At 40.4% G+C, this 19,518-nt stretch overlaps 1 protein-coding gene across 1 annotated transcript in view; it reads left to right on the top strand.

Moving 5' to 3' along the window:
- The first annotated feature begins 3,913 nt into the window (after window positions 1-3,913).
- Window positions 3,914-19,518, top strand: part of dennd4c (DENN domain containing 4C) — an 83,913-nt gene continuing 68,308 nt past the window's right edge. The window contains exon 1 of the mRNA XM_088934709.1: window positions 3,914-4,124. The gene's annotated coding sequence lies outside the window, so the exon portion shown is untranslated. The remainder of the gene's footprint in view (window positions 4,125-19,518) is intronic.

The following is a 19,518-nucleotide window of genomic DNA, read 5'->3' as shown; positions in this document are numbered from 1 at the left end:
AGATCGCTTGAAGAGCAGATAGTGACTGGTGACTTAAGAAATAAGGTGATGCCCTTAAGTGGCCTTTTCCCTTTAAAATATCAGTGCATGCTTTTTAATTGACAAAACTGATCTTGGGGGGGGGAAAAAAGGAAAAGAGAGCTGTTTTAATGAGTAGGCAAATTTTCTCCAGACACTCATCCTCAGAATTCCTGGGAGAGGTGGGTTATAGGCAGCATAAGTACCTGAGGGTAATGCATCAGTATGATGATAGGGATGCTGTACTGTAGGAGGTGCCGTCTTGTCTTTAAATCTGGTCATTAAAGATCCTGTGGCACCATTAAGAAAATTGGAAGCGTTAACCCCTGTGTGCTGGCTAAATTCCATTCTGGGCTTTCCCCATCTGGCCTTTCTAAATTGCTCTCTTTATGCATTATGCAAGTAACTGACAGAGTATATGCCTGAGAACAGAATCTTTAAAAGCCTTTTACTTGTGCTTAAATCTGTAAAACTGTTTAGCTTTCCTTTCTAATTTAAGATCAGATTTTTTTTTCTAAAAAAGGTAGGACAGTGTTGAAAACATCCTATTGTGCACATGGTGTTTTATAACTCTTAAACTGGAGTTCTCTAGTACGTACAATATATTGCTCATTATTTAGTTTGTAATGTTTTCCCCGTCAATTTTTAATATCTACACCGGTTTTACCTCAGTTTTGTCTGTGAAACTGGGATTAAAAGCTATTTGTATTGGATCCTTAAGACCAGGTATGGGCTGAGTGTCATTACTGATCTTCAAAGTGTTACTCTCCCCATCTGTTTTGATTATGATCAGCACAGAATTCATGGTCATACACAAGAACCTGCCTTCTTAAACATGGGAGCATGTAGTGTATGAACACCCAGACTTTAACATGGTGCTCCATAACATGAGCCTGACAAAAGGGAAGAGATTAATGATTTTATATAGTAACTATCAAAACAGCCATTGTTGTCCTTAACAGCACGTTCCTTTCCAACACTATCCTGGTGTTAAAACCAGGTATGGAGTCCATCACTTCTTCTGAAAATGTATTAAAAGAGGATTGATGTTTGATCAATACTAACTACAGTACAATTTATAACTACAAACAATTGCTTTGAACTTTTTTTAATCGCCATTAAAACTCAGTATCTCTGGATGTACAGCAAGTTGATAGTGTGGCGCTGGCCACTTAAAGAAAACCTTTATTTTAAGTCAATTTTCTTACAGGACTTAATGTGCTTGACAACATCAGGAAATGAAAATATTAACCTACCATAGCCATAACAAGAAAAGACCATTTCACATCTTGGGTATTAAGGTCAGTGCATAGAATGATTCTAGCATTAGCCCAGATTATTCTTGTAACGTGCCAGAAGTACAAATATTCATATTGGGATAATGAAATTTAAAATAATTGTGTACATCATGGCCACATCAAGCCCCCATATTTCCAAACCAGCCAAGGTGAAAAGAATGTCAAATAGTTGTCATATTGGTTAATCAGGAACAACTCTTAAAAAGATTTGCCCTTTATATGAATGTGATCTACCAGCACATGTAAATAAAACAATTCAGGGTAGCTTGGTCCCTTTCGTTAATTAAAATGTGTTCTTGGCATTCTAGAATCATTAAAGGGGACAACATTATGATGGCCAGGATAGGCTCTGGCTTCCCTGAGACTGAACTGGATGAAGGGGCTAGAAAATAGACGGATGGAACCCCATTACCAATCAAACTGTCTCGTTGAACTCCAGACTTCAGCTTTCTACAGCAACAGTGACATCAGGATCCAGCTATAGACCCGGAGGTTTCAGAACTGTGGAGCAGAATGCTGTTTTTCAATGTCATTGCTGATCTTTCAGGAAACGATTGTAGGACATCGCAAAATCAATATGCAATTAGCTACCAAATGACCAAGCTTAGTGCCTTTTTTTAACTCCAACACGGCTAATTCCTGCTCTTTAATAAAATATTTTACAGGTGACAAAAACAATAGAGACTTTGAGGGCAGCTGATTCTATTTTTTGAAATACACAAAGTTAGAGGGGCTAAATGGCTTTCTTGTGTTTTTATCTTATCAATGTTTCTATCTCAGAACAAGCAGAGGTTAAGGCTACTCAGCAGAAAATCTGCTTTTCTGCTTTCTGTCTTATTACATATTTCTGCAGGCTGACAGAGCCCCCCCCGTCAAACCTTATATCTAACTTGTTTGCTATGTAGGAAAGGTTTAGTTTGCCATTACCACGTATGTGCATTATGTTTTATGGATTTGTGAAAAATGAATATTACTACAATTAAGTTATCAATGCACGATTTACTGGAAAAGGGTGTTTTAATGTAGAATATATTACTGGGTACTTTTAGACCCTCACTGTTGATTTGTATACGGATACGTATCCAAGCCATTGCCTTGGCAATCGTAGGCTTCCTGCACAGATTCCAGTAGTACATAGCCGCAGAAAGGTCTCCGGAGTTTCCTCCCTTGAAGGGAATCGATTTTGTAATTGCAATATAACCTGTATTACCATCCTTCGGCTTCTGCGTGAACCCGTGCTTCTCTGCCGACAGACTAAACAGCATCTGCACTCCCAATCCATTGTGTTGTACGATTCTGAGCCCATCTTTGTTAGTACGTTGTTCACTCTTTGACAGTAACTGGGGTAAACAATCTTTACTTCTCCCTTGTGCTAATCATTCTAGCAGGCCTACTTTGATACGATTGTTTGACGCTGTGTAATACCCAATATATCCACGTAATTCAATAAACGTGTAAAGCGTCCAATGTAATGTATTACATTCACACATTCAAGCGTCGCAGGAACTCCCTATCATTTGGTGGGAAGTGTCTAACTTAAAATAATTTCAGGTAATTTGCACTAAGGAGAATGTTAAGCCGATAATAAAATAATCTTGTCAGAAGTTGGAGACATCAAGCGATTTTACACTATTGTGTTGTTTTTTTTTGTGGTAGAAGGGAACAATGCTTTTTATCATTTCTCGAGTATTTATACCTATTTCAAGGTGTAGTCGCGGTTACATCTAAGTATCAGTCCCTTCAAGTGGTAAGGGTAATACATTGTTGATTTTCGGCTGCGGTTAAGAACAAACATTAACGTCAGGAACAAATTTCAGAAATAGAACAACCTACTGAACGTTTTTACGTTGTAACGTCTTAGTGTAGGAGTGCACTTCTATTAATTATCATGTAGCCCAGACTGTGCAATTTGATCATTGATTCTTAATCAATTACGTCATGTAAAATTTATAAAATGGCAATATCCCCGAAAAATGTGTTTTTAGAAACAAATGACAAAATAGACGATATCGATGCCTGTAAATCTGAAATTAGAGACTTCAGGTTCAGAAATCAGAGCCTCCATCGGCCGTATTCGTTACAGTATTATTCATGACTTAATGTCAGGAACGTGTTCACTGTGCCTGACGTAAAGTGAACTAGTACGTTAAATGCAGCCGGTTGGGTACTTTCTTCTGACAGGGACAGAAAAAACTGGAATTCCTGAGGTTTCTACTTCACAGACTCTTTTGAAGTACGTCATTAAACTGCAAAGGGCGTGCGAAGACGCTTGGATTTCATTACTGAAGAAATAAAGTGCATATTAAGTAGCATTTCAGCCAAACTATTTCAGAAGACCATCATTTTAGACTTACTTCGCCCTATGTATTTGAAAGGAGTGAAACGAATCTGCAGTTTTTCACCTGTTGCAGAGGTTAAATCCTCCGCTCTGGCAGAACTAAGACAGAGGGCACTGCTAACCTGACGAAAGACAGCCGGAAAGCGTGTTTCTCGCAGCTCTTTGAGCGCCAGTCACTGTAGTCTGGGCGGTTCCATTCCGCCTCTAGCTGCAGCCTCTGCAAAGCTCAAGAGCTCACAAAAGTAACAAAAACACAAACATGGCGCCCGCTTGCACAGACAGCAACAGCTAAGACTAGCGCAAACAAGTTGGAAACAAAGTTTCCATTCGTCCCCGGAGGTTGTACTTTTTAAATGGTTCCAGCGGAGGTTTTCTGATCTTACTACAAGGACGGAATATCTCTCGGGGCGCTGAAAAGCTTTAAGCTGCCTTCATGTCAAAATTCTTTCTACAGGAGTAAAAAACAGCTGGTAAGTGTGGCTTCTTGTTGGATCGACCTCTGAGTTTAATTTGTGACTGTGAATGTGCCGTCTCTGCTTTTTGTTTGTCGAAAAGTAAAATCATACTTCTTTTTCGGAGAGTCGCGGAAGTTTGTATCATGGTCCGATCGTGACAACTTGGCTTTATCATTTTAAAGTTCTTATGTCACCACCACCGGTTAGCTGTGTCTGTTTGCAACTAAAATTTTCAAAAAGGTCCGCCGGTGCATCGGATATCATATAAAACGTAATAACTGTGACAGAGTGCATCATTAGTGTTACACGTAAATTATGTGGTGGCGTTGTTGCATGGCACGGGTCTCTGCTTAGAGATGCAGTCATTCCTTCCCTCTAGTTACTTAGGCCCGGATCATTACGAAGTGGGAGTAGTCTTTCCTCCCTGCTGAATCCATACTGTGCAGGTGTTTAGGGTGTGGCAACATACAGGTATCTGTTAAAATCAACACCATAGTTGATTAAACCCGCCTTCCTGTGAAAGGGGGTGTTGTGAAGAAACGTTTAACATTAAATGAATGCATGCGTGGCCACATCAGTACGTTTAACCCCTTTTTTCCCTTGATGTTTTAAGTATTCCTGTGTCTCAAATGTTTTCATTTTTTTTTATTTGCTACACACCATTACATTGTACAGGCAAGCATTCTGTTAATAGAAAAAAAATGCTAAGTCCTGTAAAAGTATCGCATACATGTACAAAAAAAGTAGTTTATCTTTCATTCTGAACATTTCTGGTTCATTATTATTTTTAACGTCAATGTCTTGCGTTGAATGTGTCTACTACTGAACAGTGGAGAAAAAAAATGAAAATTGCGTACTGTGCTTCACAGCCATATTTACATAACACCCCCGTACGTGCTTCTTTATCTTGATATGTTTTAAGTCGATTTCTGTCCGCATTTTCAAACACTGTTTCCCTTTTTAATTCGCAGTTTGCTTTTCGGGCACGAATGTGTCATTTACCCGCAAAGGTCTCAGGTATTGCAGGATGACGCGACCATTTACGTCGTTGTTTTGTCTGGGGGACGGAATGGTCAGGAATGATCGGTACTAGAAGGGACTTTCTATTCCGTGTCATTTAAATGCAGTGCTGGAATGAGCACTGCGTAGCATGGTTTTGTACAGGCGTTCGGGATGCGGATGCATTGAGAATGATGCGTCCATTCAGTTTGTTAGCCGCTTCCCACAAAGCTTGTCAGTGTCTTTCCCAGGCACAATCTGCTGCAAATTTGTGTAAATGGCAGCTTTCCTAAATTGAGGGTTGACTGTCAACAGTTCTGGCCTGGCAGAGATGTTTGCTGAGTAAATACTAAAAACTCCACGTCTTGAGTATCGTATGTAATGCGCAACCATGGTTCTCTCTGTAGTTCCAGAATTTCCCTTTTTCCACCACCACGCAGCTGACACAAGACTTTCATGAATTTCCCTGTGTCATCTACATTTTCTGTTTATTCCATTTCGTTGTGGCTGCCTAGTCACAGTCAGGAGCTTTTTTTTCTGAGCTGGGCTGCTTCTGTTCTTGAGTGAGTTAATTTGACAGAAAGATTTGAGAATGCTCTGAAGCGCTGAGCTTCAACATGGACACAACAGCATTGACTGGTAATCTGCCCTTCTCCTTCAGCTTTAACAAGTCTTTTTGAGGTGCTAATGACCTGTCCATTTAGAGGAGAAAACAAACAGGAGCATAAACAATAGAATATGCCCGGGGTAAGAAAAAAAGAACAAAAGTAGCTTTCATCTACTCCTTCTGTGTATTGCTTTGTTACAGATGTGAAAATTAAAAAGCAGTATTAAGATGGTGATATTCATGAAGTCTTTTGTGCAGTAAATAAAGGTAAGTGACAGAGGTCTGTGAGAAATAGTCAGGATTTGTATGTATAACAGAAGTGTGAAAACTGCCCATGGTTCTTTGATGTTGACAAGTTTGTTATTCTTATGTACAGTATACTTTGAGGTGCTATTTTTTATCAGCACTGAATAAGATATGGCCTGAGCACTTGTGAAACCACTATTTTTAGCTTAGCCTATGGATATCCTGGTTTTTGGAGATGTTTCATTTTCATTTCTGCAATAAAATTGAGGTAACAAACTATTGATAGATAAGTCTGTACGGTCGTCTTTCTATGTTAAAGTCTTAAGCCACGAGAAGACTTTTGTCCAACCAAAGAGCTTCCCCCCCCCCCAACTATGCTTTTTGACTCACTGACTCCTTGCGATTCATAATCAATCTCATGCTTGAAATGCTGTGCACATTTACTGTCGCATGTGTCACTTTATGTACGGTGCTAACACACTTACACAGTCTTCTGCACTTTCACCGATATTACTGTGATAATTGTCTACCGTTTCCTGAAGTTCATCCACATTTTTTAACTGAAAACAAAGTTTATAAGCAACAAACAGAAATAAAAAAATTGCTGCAGCCTCAGATATATCCAGTTCTTATAAGTGTATTAAATGGCTTTGGGCACAGGAAACCCGCCTGCTGAATTTACATGATGAGATGTTGCTTTGTGTCCTTTAGCATGGGTGTGACTATTGAATAGTAGGCCTCATCATAATAAGTCCTTATTAACAGAGGGCCTTTCAATCCAAAGGAATTTTCAAGTCAGAAATTTTCAAAACCTTTGAGAAAAGTCCCGAACAAGCTAAAAGACAACTATACGTAAAATTAAACTGGAATAGAAATATGCAAAATGTTTTTAAAAAATCAAAGTATTCTTTGAAGATTATATTAATTGCATCAACTATATAAAATTTCAGCAAAAGGTTCCAGCCCAGCATTAGTGTCTCTTCTAAAAGCTCCTAGATCACTGCCTCTTCCATGCTGTAGCTGACAGTAATGTACTTAGCTGCAGGGCTTCCATGCCACAGCATGCAGTTAACACTGCCTGGTTTGCATCAGCACAGACAGAATCCATCAGATTAGAGGCAAAAAGAAAGTTTAGTGGCACAGAAGACTGTTTCTGACAAAATATGCATTTTACAGACTGTATTGTTGACAACCATGGCATGGGTACACTCATTTAAAATTTCTTAAGATTTATTTTTTTGGAAGGACTGAACTGCATCAATGCACAGTCTGATGTGATCCGTGGAATCTGTAGCTAAAAGGTACCGAATACATCACCTACATATTGCTCATATTTCTTTATACACATTCTGAGTTTTTATTTTATTTTTCTTAGTTTTCTGCTGTACAGTCCATTACATTGATGGAGGGGAAAATGACTTGTGAAGAGTGGGTAATTGGAAATGATGTCGTGGAAGATCACCTGTGTTGTAAATGTCTGACCGCGTGGTGTGGCTGTCTCCAGATATCTCCCTCGTCCCCACAGATGGCTCTCTGGTCACATGCTGGAGCAGTACGGTAACCTGGTAAACTGCTTTTCCAGACTTCATGCTTTTTTTTAGCCCAGTTCCAGTCTGTAATCTACCTCCACAAAGTGCCACAAAAAGGGCATATCCCAGCCTGTTACTGCAGGGGACAACAGAAAACAATCACTGGGTTTTTGCACAACTCCACCTAAACTTCTTGGGAAGAGGACCAGTCCTGCTGATGGTGGCTGGGTGAAGGCTGGAGCCCTTGAAAAGGAAGGGTGCGATTCAAAACAGTCTGTTTCATCGCTGGACTTGTGCAATATGAATTACTTGAGCTGTAAATGTCTTGGCCATGACCTTTCAGAAGCCTTTTTAGTTGAAATAATTAATGAAGGTGGCTGGTGACAGTTTAAGCAAAAAAGCATGCATTAGATCATGCATGTTATGGAAGATCTAATGAGAGTGATTAAATAAACTAGTCCTTCAATGCTTTCATTGCAGTCTGCATGTGCAATTTAAATCTAAGAGATATTTTAGTTATTTTAGTACAACTATGTAGCACACGGTCATTTCAGATGACATTAATGTGTTTGTGTGATACTCCAAGGGGTGTATTTGTGAATTTGCCACAGCTGATAAGTTAAATTCTCTTTCAGTGCATTTATCTATGATGTATCAAAGCTATGTCACCCTTTTACAGCTTTGTAGCAAATGTCGTTAATGATCACGACAGCATTTTCAATTGATTTTTAAAGAAGTGTGATGTGTTTTGCTTTGAGGGTGAAATCTGACGTGCGGCAGACATTGTTGAATTTGACAAGCTTCACCTTGCAGTCAGTGTGTGTGTGTGTCAGTGTGTAAGTGAGAAAGAAGCCCTCCTGCCTGTTATAGCAAGTTGATATAGGTCTAGGTCAATCGTGTAGCCTCAGAGGATCTATAAAAGCACTGACCTTGAGAGTGGGTACAGCCAATAGAGGTGAGAGATTAGGTCAGCTGATGGCAAAATAAGGAAGTCTGACAACTCAGACACAGCAGCTGGCTGGGTAAAAACTCAGTGAATTCAACTGGCAGCCAGAGCTGAGGAGGAAATGAGCAGCAGGTTGATTCTGAAGAGGTGAATGCCTGACTAATTGGCAGAGGAGCACTGTTTTAGGAAAGTAAGAGAAAACATTTTGGGGGGTTATTTTCCATGGGATTTGAAAATAAAGGTGTATGTAGAAATGGTATTAGATATAGATATATTAGAATAGATATTTGGATTAGCCTGTTCTATTTATTATTTGTATCTAATCTTGTATAGTTGCGTCTTTATTGAGCATGTGGCAGTATGAGCAGTGTTACGTTCGGAGACTTTTCAAGTGTTATTGGGGAGAATTCAGCTTTTTGATTGCACTTGCTTTGCCTGCCTGTTTCTGCACTATACAGAGCTTCGCACTGCAGTGTAAGATTTCACGATATTCAATTTACATCTGAAGTGAAGAATTGTGAAGGAAGACATTAGCAAGAACATAGTTTGGAAATGAGGGGAGGTCATTCAACCCTGACTAGCTCATTTGTATACAGTACTTCGTTTAACCAGATAAGTCAATTGAGAATTCATCTGCCACAACCACCTAGCCAGTACCTACAGTATTTATGCAACAAGTATAAATTATTATTATTATAGTATTTATAACTCAAGGTTACAGCAGCAGTGCCCTAACCCAGACCCACAACCTTCCACTTATCTGACCAGCTCTCTTAATCACGGCTTCTCACTGGAGGTGAGTAAAGAGACATAAACCTCAAACACTCTTTGCCTTATTTCCACATGAGCACCCACTCTGCTGTACAGAGAGAGTGTACAGTGAGGACGCTTTGTAAATAATGGTCTGTGCTGTTTTTTTTTTGCCATAATAATGCAGACAGAGGGTGGGCTGCTTCACAGCTGTTTAGTCCTGTCTGTGATTCAGGACAGGGGCACATTCTTTGCGGAGTTTGCATGTTCTCACTGCAGCCGTGTGGGTTTTGTCCACATGTTTAAAATTTCCTCTGACCTGCTCGAAACATGCTGGCTAGCATGATTGGTGTCTGTGCTCTGTCATTTGTGTGTGCATATGTTCTGTGATGGTCTGATGTTTCATCCAGGATGTGGTTCCAATTTGTGCCCTGGGCTGCCAGAATAGGTCCTGGGTTACCGCAGCTCACCCGCAGTAAACCACTGCCTGATAATGGATGGATATATTAGAGTTAAATAGTTTTGGCAGTATCAGCTGGCGAAATCTCCGAGAGAATATTAGCAGCAGGATTCACTAATGCAAAAAATGTGATGCTTTTGGAGACTGTGCCCTTTTGTTAAGTGATCACTGTTTATAGAACGTGTAGACCATTTTAGCATTTTAATTGTAATTTCTGTATATGTTATGAATATTTAATGTGTGATATTGGACCTTGGCTTTGGCTGCCACACAATCTGGTTTGCAGAGGGAGCAGGAACAAATGCATTTTGATGTAAATTTTCAAATTGAGGTGTGCTGGCAGAAAGCCATTAAAAAAGAATTACATTATAGGCAATGCTTTGTGTCTGCAAAATGTATAAATCAATCTTGAATTCTTACTGGTATTAAAGGAGTGTGATCACACGCAGCCTTAGTGTTAGAAATACTCTGGTCCTGGAGATCCCTGACCAGAGCTCCTAACAGGTAAGTATTTATTCAGCAGTTTTAGACTGACAACAGATTGCTCGAAGAAGATGATTTGTTAAATTAAGTAATCTAGAAATGGTTTGAAGCACCATTTTGAAGACCCAGTTCTTTAGCAAGTGAATCAGAGCTGGAGTTCTCGGCCTCTCATTCTGCTTTCTATTTTTGATCTTTGTTCCACTTGAACTCTGAATGACTGAGGCTACTCAAGCACATTTTCTAAACTATGTGCTAGAAAAGACTGTCTTTTGTAATCAGCTCCTTCCTTTAACAAGATGTTTGGGAGTTGGAAAATAGCATGAACACTATACCACGTTCCGCATTTCTCAATGTGAATTAGTGTGGACACTTTCAATGGCCGTGCATCTGGAATGTAAGCAATTAAACCAGTGTAAAATTGTGAATTAACATATGCTTGTTATAGAGTTGTTTGAGAAAACAAAATTCCCATCTGTCAGTCTATTATTAATTGGGTACTCTTAATAGGAGTGAAGCAGTTTATTTAAAAACAAGCAAAGGCCAGACTGGCCAGAGCACCCATGGCTTAGTGTCTTGGCAGGTTCTCAAATTAAGTGAAGTGCGGGGAGAATTGGAACTGATTTTGACCCGGGCTCAGATTAAAGGTTCACTAAGCTTCAGTTGTTAAGAGCTTGTCTGTAATAAACAAAAACAGGAGAGCCAGTGATCTACAAAGCCTGAGACTGAGAAGCCTTTAATTAGAGTCCCGCAGCAGATGACATACAGGTCTCCCCCTGAACCGCCCGAAGGGCTGAACGATGCCCAGTTGCTTTTGTTTTCTCCTTCGCCTTCAGTGTGTACAAATGTGTCCATGAGCACTCGGGTTGCCATTAAGGTACCTACAGTATAGCAGAGCACTGTTCTTTGCTATTGGATTAGTCTTGATCGAGTTGTTCGCCTTTATTAAAAACTTATGTAAAAGGTATTTCAGTCATTAAATCAATGGATGGTGCTTATGAACTGAACGTATTTAAATGATCTAGAGTATATGTTTTTGTCGATGTGCTATATTTTTCATTTGATAAATTATATAAATCAAGAGAACAGTTGTTTCAGAGTTTCCTTTTTGTACTATGTTGGCTGGTTTGCATTTTTGGGAAGATTTTATGTTAGCAGTCAAAACCTCAAGCCAGTGTTCTTCAGTCTGAGCAAAAAGTCTCCCCATCTTCTGTTTGTTTTGAACTTGTGGTTTTAAACTTTTAGCAATCCATTTGAAAATTGTATTTTTAATGAACACTGTAAGAAATGTAAATACTTCTCAACTTGGGTATGGTTAAAAGTGAACAATGTTGTTAACTTTTCATTTTATGTTTTTTATTCATTTTGTAGCACTTGGACTGTAGGTTTTGTACCGCACTTGCTTTAAGAAGACATTGGGGACTGAGCGTGCTACTACAGTACATCTTGTGCACAGCTGCAGTCTATCCCCTGCCTTCTGTTCTTCAGAATCACATCTGATGCTCATAGACCAAGCAGACAGATGATTTTGTTTTACTCCTGTGCATGTTCTGGAAGGCCATGTACTGAGATCAGATTAATCTAGGGTTTATGAATACTTTCTTAACAGGATACATTACGGAATTCTCTATTGAAAGACAAGTAATCAATTCAGTGGAGTAGCCAAACGGAGTTTGAAAGGATCATGGTGTTTGTAAGTTCTGCGTATACATAGTACGCATGTATTAGAAATATTGAGGTATCATTGAACAGACTTAAACAAGATTGTCCTAGACACTTCTGAAAAAAGTTAGCGTTAGCATCTTCAGAGTATAGTGTAAAGAGTTTTGAAAACCGCCTGACCTCTGTTTTCAGAGTCAAATATGAGTGTATCCAAAGAAATACATGGATATGTGGATCAGTCCACACAGAGATAATTAGATTTTAACAGTGGCAGCCTCAGTCTTGTTCTACTAAGCTGACTCCTCACTGAAGTGCTGCCTGCAGCCTTGTTCATCCGTAACTAAGGGATGAATAGTCAAATTTTTTCTAAGGGGCTAAATGTATACGGTTAAGAAATTCTTCTCCAGGAACATCTGTGAAGTTGTAGTGAGTCATAAGTTTTAAGTATAATGTCAAAACACAAATGTGTTAAAGATTTTGCTGATAAGTGTGCTAAAATGTGTCTTCTCTTCATAGCAGTAGAAAATAATGAGTGCGAACACATGTAGCCCATGTTATTCATCATGATTGTGTATATAATATAATGGTAGGATTTATGTTTGGATACAGTGCGCAGTACCAGTGTGTATTGTGAGATTCAGAGTTGGAGAAAAAGTGTGCTACTCAAGAGGAGGACATACTATAGTCTGATGAAAATCTTACCAGCCTGGAACAAGCAGGCATGAGGCCATTAGCTAGGAGTTGTTCAACCTTTCATTCACCTACTTTTTAATGGACTTTCTTTTCCAGTAGGAAACATTACAATCTCCTTTGGGCTGGCTGGTTTGTAATGAGGAGTGTTTCCCACTGTGAGTCCACTTGATTTCCTTCAGAACATGTGGATTCGGCTTTGGTTGACAGTTGTGTCTGACTAAAGGTCATGTGTGAGGAGCAGGAGAATCTTGTGACTTTCCTGCAGGGCTGTGGGTCTGCTGTTTGATTCTCTTCCTTACCATGCTGTGCAGAGCTCACATCACCAGCATTCCCCACATTGGCGTTCTCTGTTTTTTCAGTATTTCTATTCCAATAGTTCTACTGTACTTTTGATTGTTTTATTTTCAAACGCTTAGCTTGCTGTCCCAAAGTCTTCAAAGTAAGCTTGTTAATATTATAAATCATATATTATTGTCAACAATCTATAATAGTACTCGGGAACATTTGCTTCTCCAATGTGGCTCACATTACTCCTCCGTTTATTTGCACAAGTCATAATTTTTTTTTTCACACAGTCCAACCTAACCCTTTGATTACACTGCCTAATCTGTCTAGAAAACCGTAGAACCTATAATCAAAGCAGAAACCCTTTTTCTCCTCACACTTGGGGTTTTCCTATGAATTCTGCAGCTCAATTTCCTATCTGCTTTCTGTATTGCTGTCGGGTGACATCCCGTGAGAGCCAGTCAGCTGACACTATTTCTGTGAATTTGTTTTTATCTCCCTCTTTAATATGTCACAGTAGGTCACAGTAACGCATTTCAAAGAAATAGTTGGACTAAAAGTTTTTGTGTGTGACAGAGAATAGAAAACTTTATAGCCAGAACAATACTGCATCTAAGGCACAATAAAAAAAAAACCCATCCGATACACATAGATTTTTGCCCATCTTGTAGTAACGGTGCCTTTCAAAACGGGGAATTACAATTCAGCATCTTCGGCCTTGTGCTATGACTGATTTGTAACAATAAGACAAAAGTCCTTTATCTGTTGTGGTTTCTAGTTCTGATATTATGAAATTACATGGAACACTCCCTAGTCTTTCCCTGAAAATGGTACTCAGAAATGGAGTAATGATTTTCTGTGACACATGTGAGGTTAAGATTTATAAGCTAATTTTCTACAGTGCCTTGAGACAGTCTTCCACAATCTTTGAATGCTAATGCTGTATTGGAAGTGGTTAAACCTGTTGACTGATGAAAGGGTTTCAGTGAATCCCCGTAAAGAGATTTATTTGTGTGTTTTCAAAGGGGGGGGGGTTGACCTATTGTACCAAGTGAAATGCTGGAGGGTGGACATACTAAGATGGCCGTTTCTTACAACCTTAAATTATTTCTTCATTACTCTTACCTTTGGCCATTGTTCAGTCTTACGATACACTTTGTCTGCTCTAGAGCTTGAGTTCTGAATGTTTTTTTTAAGACCTTTCAAATGAGGTTAAATAAAACCCCCTCTAAAAGGAAGAAAGTGCCTTTTTCTCACTTTTTTCACCTTCCCCTTGTGTTCTGAAGTAGGGCCCCACAATTGTATGTGTTGCTGCCTAAATAAAAGTTAAAGTAGTGACACTGAGGGAGTAACATTGTAAGAGAGCTGATTGAACTCACTGAGTAAGGTTGCATGGATGGCCCTGCTCAGTATTATAAAGTTCACTAAATTACTAAGTTTAACAAATTTCAAGTGTATTTTGTAATATGAGATGACCTTGAGTAGCACGTTTTTCAGTGTTGATAAGGATTTTTTTAGGGACTCCAAATTAGAAGGCAGAACACTGTTTTTTGCTCAAGTACAGTATACAGATGGAAATGTGTCTGAATCAGTTGGTATAGTTTCTGTCATTGAATTGGATGCTATAGATACAGTATATGCTGTTCGCTGATCCTTAAGGATGTCGAGGGTACATCCTCTGGTAATTCTATCAGTTGTACTGCATTCCTGATTCCATTTTACAGATTAGCCTATGCTGCAAAAAGCAAAAAAACAGTTTTATTGACATAAAGGGAATTACCAAAGATCACAGAAAGTAAGGTGATTCCTGTCGAGATAATATTGTGGTTTTAGGCAAAAGGCTTATGAAACAGGATGCCAGTTCATCTTTATCCTTTCCTTAGAGTGTTTTAGATTGATTTTTTATTGTATGTGAAAAGGATTTCAGTATTGATCCTTTTGCTTGACTTGCAGTAAAACTCAAACATCAAACTTGCAGTCAAGCATGCAAACGTAATATAAATACTACTGCACTCCAATGTTAGTTTTGTTTACTGTTTATCCCGCTTGTAATGGAGAAACTTTGATATCAGCCTGCCCTGGTAATGGGTTGATTCAGACACATTTCCATCTGTATACTGTACTTTTTTACATAACTTTTTCAGCATAACTGATCCTTTGTTTGACAAATATTGGAAAATATCTACTCAAGATTAAGTAGTGTTTTGAGATCATGTGCCATTTGGTATTTGTTTTCTCTGGCTCTTAAAAAAAAATTTTAGTCATCTCATTCTCCGACTTCTCTTGTATGTTTGTACAGGGAGCAGTAAACTGATGTGAGAGAAATGTGTGATTGGTAGGTGCAATAATGGTGTATAGAAATGTCTGATAAGTTATCCGGGTGTACAAGGAGAGTAGCACAGAAGTGCTTCTGCTTTGTTTTTCTACTCATTTACCTCATTTTCTCAAGATGATTCTCCGGGCACACTAATTCAGTTGGACTCTTTATAATTTAAGTGGAAACGACAACAGGAATTATGCAGTTCAAAGGAAATGTGATGTGTTATTTAACAACAGGGAATTGCCAACAATATAAGCCAAAGCCTGAGAGTTAATATAATAAGTCACTGACTGTTTCCTGCATGAGCAGTAAATTGTTAAACAGACTACTACTAAACTCGCTTCAGTGCTGTTGTTTCATGATACTGGACAACTTGGACGAAGCATCTGTGTTTATTCACCCAAAGAAAACAAGTATCCGCCCTATAATCCATCCATTATCTAACTGCTTTATCCAATCCAGGTTTGTGGGGGAGCCGGAGCCTAGTCCAGTAAGCAATGGGTGCAAGGCAGAATACACCCTGGGTGGGACACCAGTCCATTGTAGGGCAGACACACACACACTTACACCAGAGCCAGTTTTCCCAGAAGCCAATTAACCTACCAGTATGTTTTTGGTCTGTGGGAGAAAACTGGAGGAAACCCATGTGAACTTAAGGAGATACAAACCCCATGCCGATAGCACCCCATATTTAATAATAATTGCTTACACTTATATTGTGCTTTCCTGGCCACTCCACTCAAAGCGTTTTACAGGTAATGGGGACTCTGCTTTACCACCTCCTGGATGATGCGACGGCAGCCATAGTGCACCAGTACGCTCACCACACACCAGCTAACAGTGGGGAGGAGAACAGAGTGATGAAGCCAGTTCAGAGATGGGGATTATTATGAGGCCATGATTAGGAGGCCAGGAGATGATTTGGCCAGGACACCGGTGTAATACCCCTACTCTTTTTGAAAAACGCCCTGGGACCACAGAGTCGGGACCTGTTTTACATCTCATTCGAAGGACCACGGCTACACTTTTTAACAGTATAGTATCCCTGTCACATCCCTGATGCACACAGCATAGGGTGAGAACCCCCTACTGGTCCCACTAAAACCTCTTCCTGCAGCAACCTTAGCTTTCCCCGGAGGTCTCCCATCCAGGTCCTGACCGGGCTCAGTGGGTTACCAGTTGTCCGTTGCAGGGTGATATACAGTAGCTGCTGGCTATATGTAAAATTGAACCCAGGGCCCCAGTGCTGCAAGGCAAGAATGCAAACAACAGCACCGCTGCCCATTCAACAAAACAATACAATTAAAACCGTCAAAGCACCAGAGTCAGATTTTTGCTTTGCTGTAGCTTTGTGGTTTTGTGGCTGATGACGATCACTTCACAGAATCAAAAGTCACAAAAAATTGTGTTTTCTTAGAAATCTGAAAAGAGAAGTTTTTGTTTCAGTGTTGCATATTTCACCTTCTGCTTCAAGTCCTGTATCGTGACGCCAAGTTCCGGCCCTGCTGTTGGGTTATGGCGCGTCATACCCAACTTCAGGAATCTTGAACCAGCTGTTTCAAAGATGCTTACAATTTGGTGTTCTACATATTGTATCCCAAAGCATCTGTGTTGGCAAAGAAACGCTTGATTTTTCACTATAACGTGCGTAACAGTGTGGGGCTTATAGTAATCAGGCTTGCCTCCTGACGTCAAGGTGGAAGCATGCGGTTTTTGCACATTTGAGGACAGGCTTTGCCTAATATGTGGGGGAGGTATGTACAGTATGTATCTCAGGTTTTGAGCATGATTGAAGTATTGGTGTATTTCTCTTTAGCTCAATCGAGAGAAGGACCAAATCACTTCCTGCACACTATCAGTGCAGTTGTACAGGCGCTCACATCACTCACATATTACACCATTGTAAGAGCTCCATTCCACAGACTTTGAGTTCGTTTATCTGTTTGTAACCACGGCACATCACCGAACGGTTAAAGAGGATGTGGTGCTTGTAGCCATTGTCTTTCGCTAACCTGTTTGGCAGTTTTAACTTTTAAGCTAGTCCTTTTCTGTAAGGAATACTCGAAAATGACTCACTGGCTGTGGTTCACCAGTTAAGAGAAATGTTTGTCATCTCCATTGATAAGCACTTGACTCGCTGGGGAGATAGACATATTGCTGTAGCCTTCTGAGAATTTCTCACCTTTGGGACGATTAATCAGCGCTTTTGCAACCGACCCATGAAATTCATCTTTCCAGTTTTAGTTTGTCTCAGAATCAAATAGATTCTGTTTTTAGCATTTTCCCATATAGATTTGTACATATACAGTGTTTGTTCTCAGCAGCTTAAAAGAAGAGAAAAAATTGTTATTGCTCCTGTAGGTTTTTAGCAAAAAAAAAAGAAGCATATTTCCATTTCAAGGGTCAGTGTTATAACAGCCATTCCTCCATAGGTTTTAAAACCACTGCCCAAAGCACAATAAAAGATTAAATGAATGTTTTTACTTTGTGTGTAGATCTTACTGCAGGTAATAGAACAGGACCCATAGTTGGTCTAGCACACATGTAGTGGAGCTAGTTCGGATACGGTGATGTCAGCACCCTCACTGCGTGTAGCAGGGACCTCAGCTGCCTGGGCTGAGGGAGGTCTCCTTTAGCTCACGCGGCTGGTGCCCTGTTGCGTTATGCCGGAGACCCGGGTTCGCTCCCCACGTGCTGCGTGACAAAACGGGTGGAGGAGGGCATGACACCGCGCAGAACCGCGACGATCACATTGGTGCCGTGACCCGGATGGGAGTGTGGAGTGTCCTTCGCCAAGGCGAAGTTCAGCAGGGGAGGGTGTAGCGGAGCTAGTTCGGATACAGTGACGTCAGCGCCCTCACTGCGCGTAGCAGGGACCTAAGCTGCCTGGGCTGAGGGAGGTCTTCATTAGCTCATGCGGTTGGTGCCCTGTTGCGTTACGCCGGAGACCCAGGTTCGCGCACCAGGTGCTGCGGGATGAAACGGGTGGCGGGGGGCACGACACCGTGCGGAACCGCGACGATCACACACACACTCTTTCCTGTACTCTTACCGCTAAACGTTCATGTGTCCATTCTTCTTCAAAAAACACTTAGTGCAATGCATAGCCTTGGTGAGAAGGTGCCTAACCAGGCAGACAGTGGTAAGATACACCCTGGGCGAGATGCCAGTCCCTCACAGGGCGCAGGGACAGCTGCGCTAGCACGCCAGTGAGTTGCACTCACACACATCTCAGATGCCACGCCAGTCGGTCGCAGGGCACACATGCACTAACACAAGCAAAGGGAGGAGACGCAGCTTAATCTATCTTGTCCCTTGTGAGAGGAAAAACAAAGTACCCTGCAAAAACCCACAGAGCCATGGGAGAACATGCAAACTCCACACAGAAGCCCCCCCCATCCTGGTCACAGCCCAGGATCCAAGAGCAGTGAGGCAGCAGCAGTTTCCACTGTGCTGCCCAGCACTAAACTCGCTGCAGCTTTATTTGTTTGTGCTGAGTAACTGGGCAACTACTTTTTCTTGTAAAGGTGCATGGTGTAAAGGTTTTTGTAATTTATTGTGGTTGATAGGAGAGCACTCTTCCCCCTTTGCAGTCAGAGCCTTTTTTTTTTCCTAAGTTCAGGGGGCTTCTTTTACATGCTCTTTTCCCAAGAATGCCTGACTTCCATTCAAATGCAAAACCTGTCAAGGGCTGTTCATGACTCATCTCCAGTAATTTACATCTAGATCAGGAAAGGCCTGCTTTGACTGTGCTAGCGGGGAAGTCTCTGTGAAATGATGCCGTGACAAATAGACACAAGTGTTGACTTCTGTATGGTGGTCAGAAGATATTTTTTTTATTTTTCTCCCATTGGAAGCAAAATCTTATCTTTTGAGATCAAAAGGTGAGATCACTGGCTGCATTGTACAGATCGTGGGAATTGCAGTCTGCTGTGAAAAGATATACTTAGGATCGTTACTGTACCTCTTAAAATTAACGTAAATCAAGGCTGAACAATATCAGACATGCATATTTCATGGTAGAAAATACACTGACACTAATACATAGTCCAAATAATAGAAATAGATATTAATGTAAATTATGTCCTCAGATAAAATCCACAAATAAACATTACAGTACCACAGAAATGAGTGGTTTTAGAAATATTTGTCCCTGGGATAGACAGTAGAAATCTACAGCATGCCTTTTCTTAGAGTCGAGGGCAAGTCTTTGGCTTCTGAAAGCTGTGGCTTTATAGAAAGTGCAAGACATTTTAGCTTTCTAAAGTCCATCACGATGCTGTCAGCTGCTGTGGAGGCTGACTCGCACTATGTAAAGTGAGTGTGCTGGCAACTTGACCCCTGGGTTCTCAACCCAAGACTGTTTCAGGGAAAGCAAGACTTTCTGTCAGCTTGTATATAAAGATCATACTGACTGGAATACATACTGAAT

Source organism: Atractosteus spatula, chromosome 1 (genome assembly GCF_055471065.1).
Source record: "Atractosteus spatula isolate fAtrSpa1 chromosome 1, fAtrSpa1.hap1, whole genome shotgun sequence".
In the NCBI taxonomy this organism is placed as follows: domain Eukaryota; kingdom Metazoa; phylum Chordata; class Actinopteri; order Semionotiformes; family Lepisosteidae; genus Atractosteus; species Atractosteus spatula.
The sequence above is the reverse complement of the archived record's forward strand: the minus strand, read 5'-3'. Positions and strand labels throughout refer to the sequence as shown.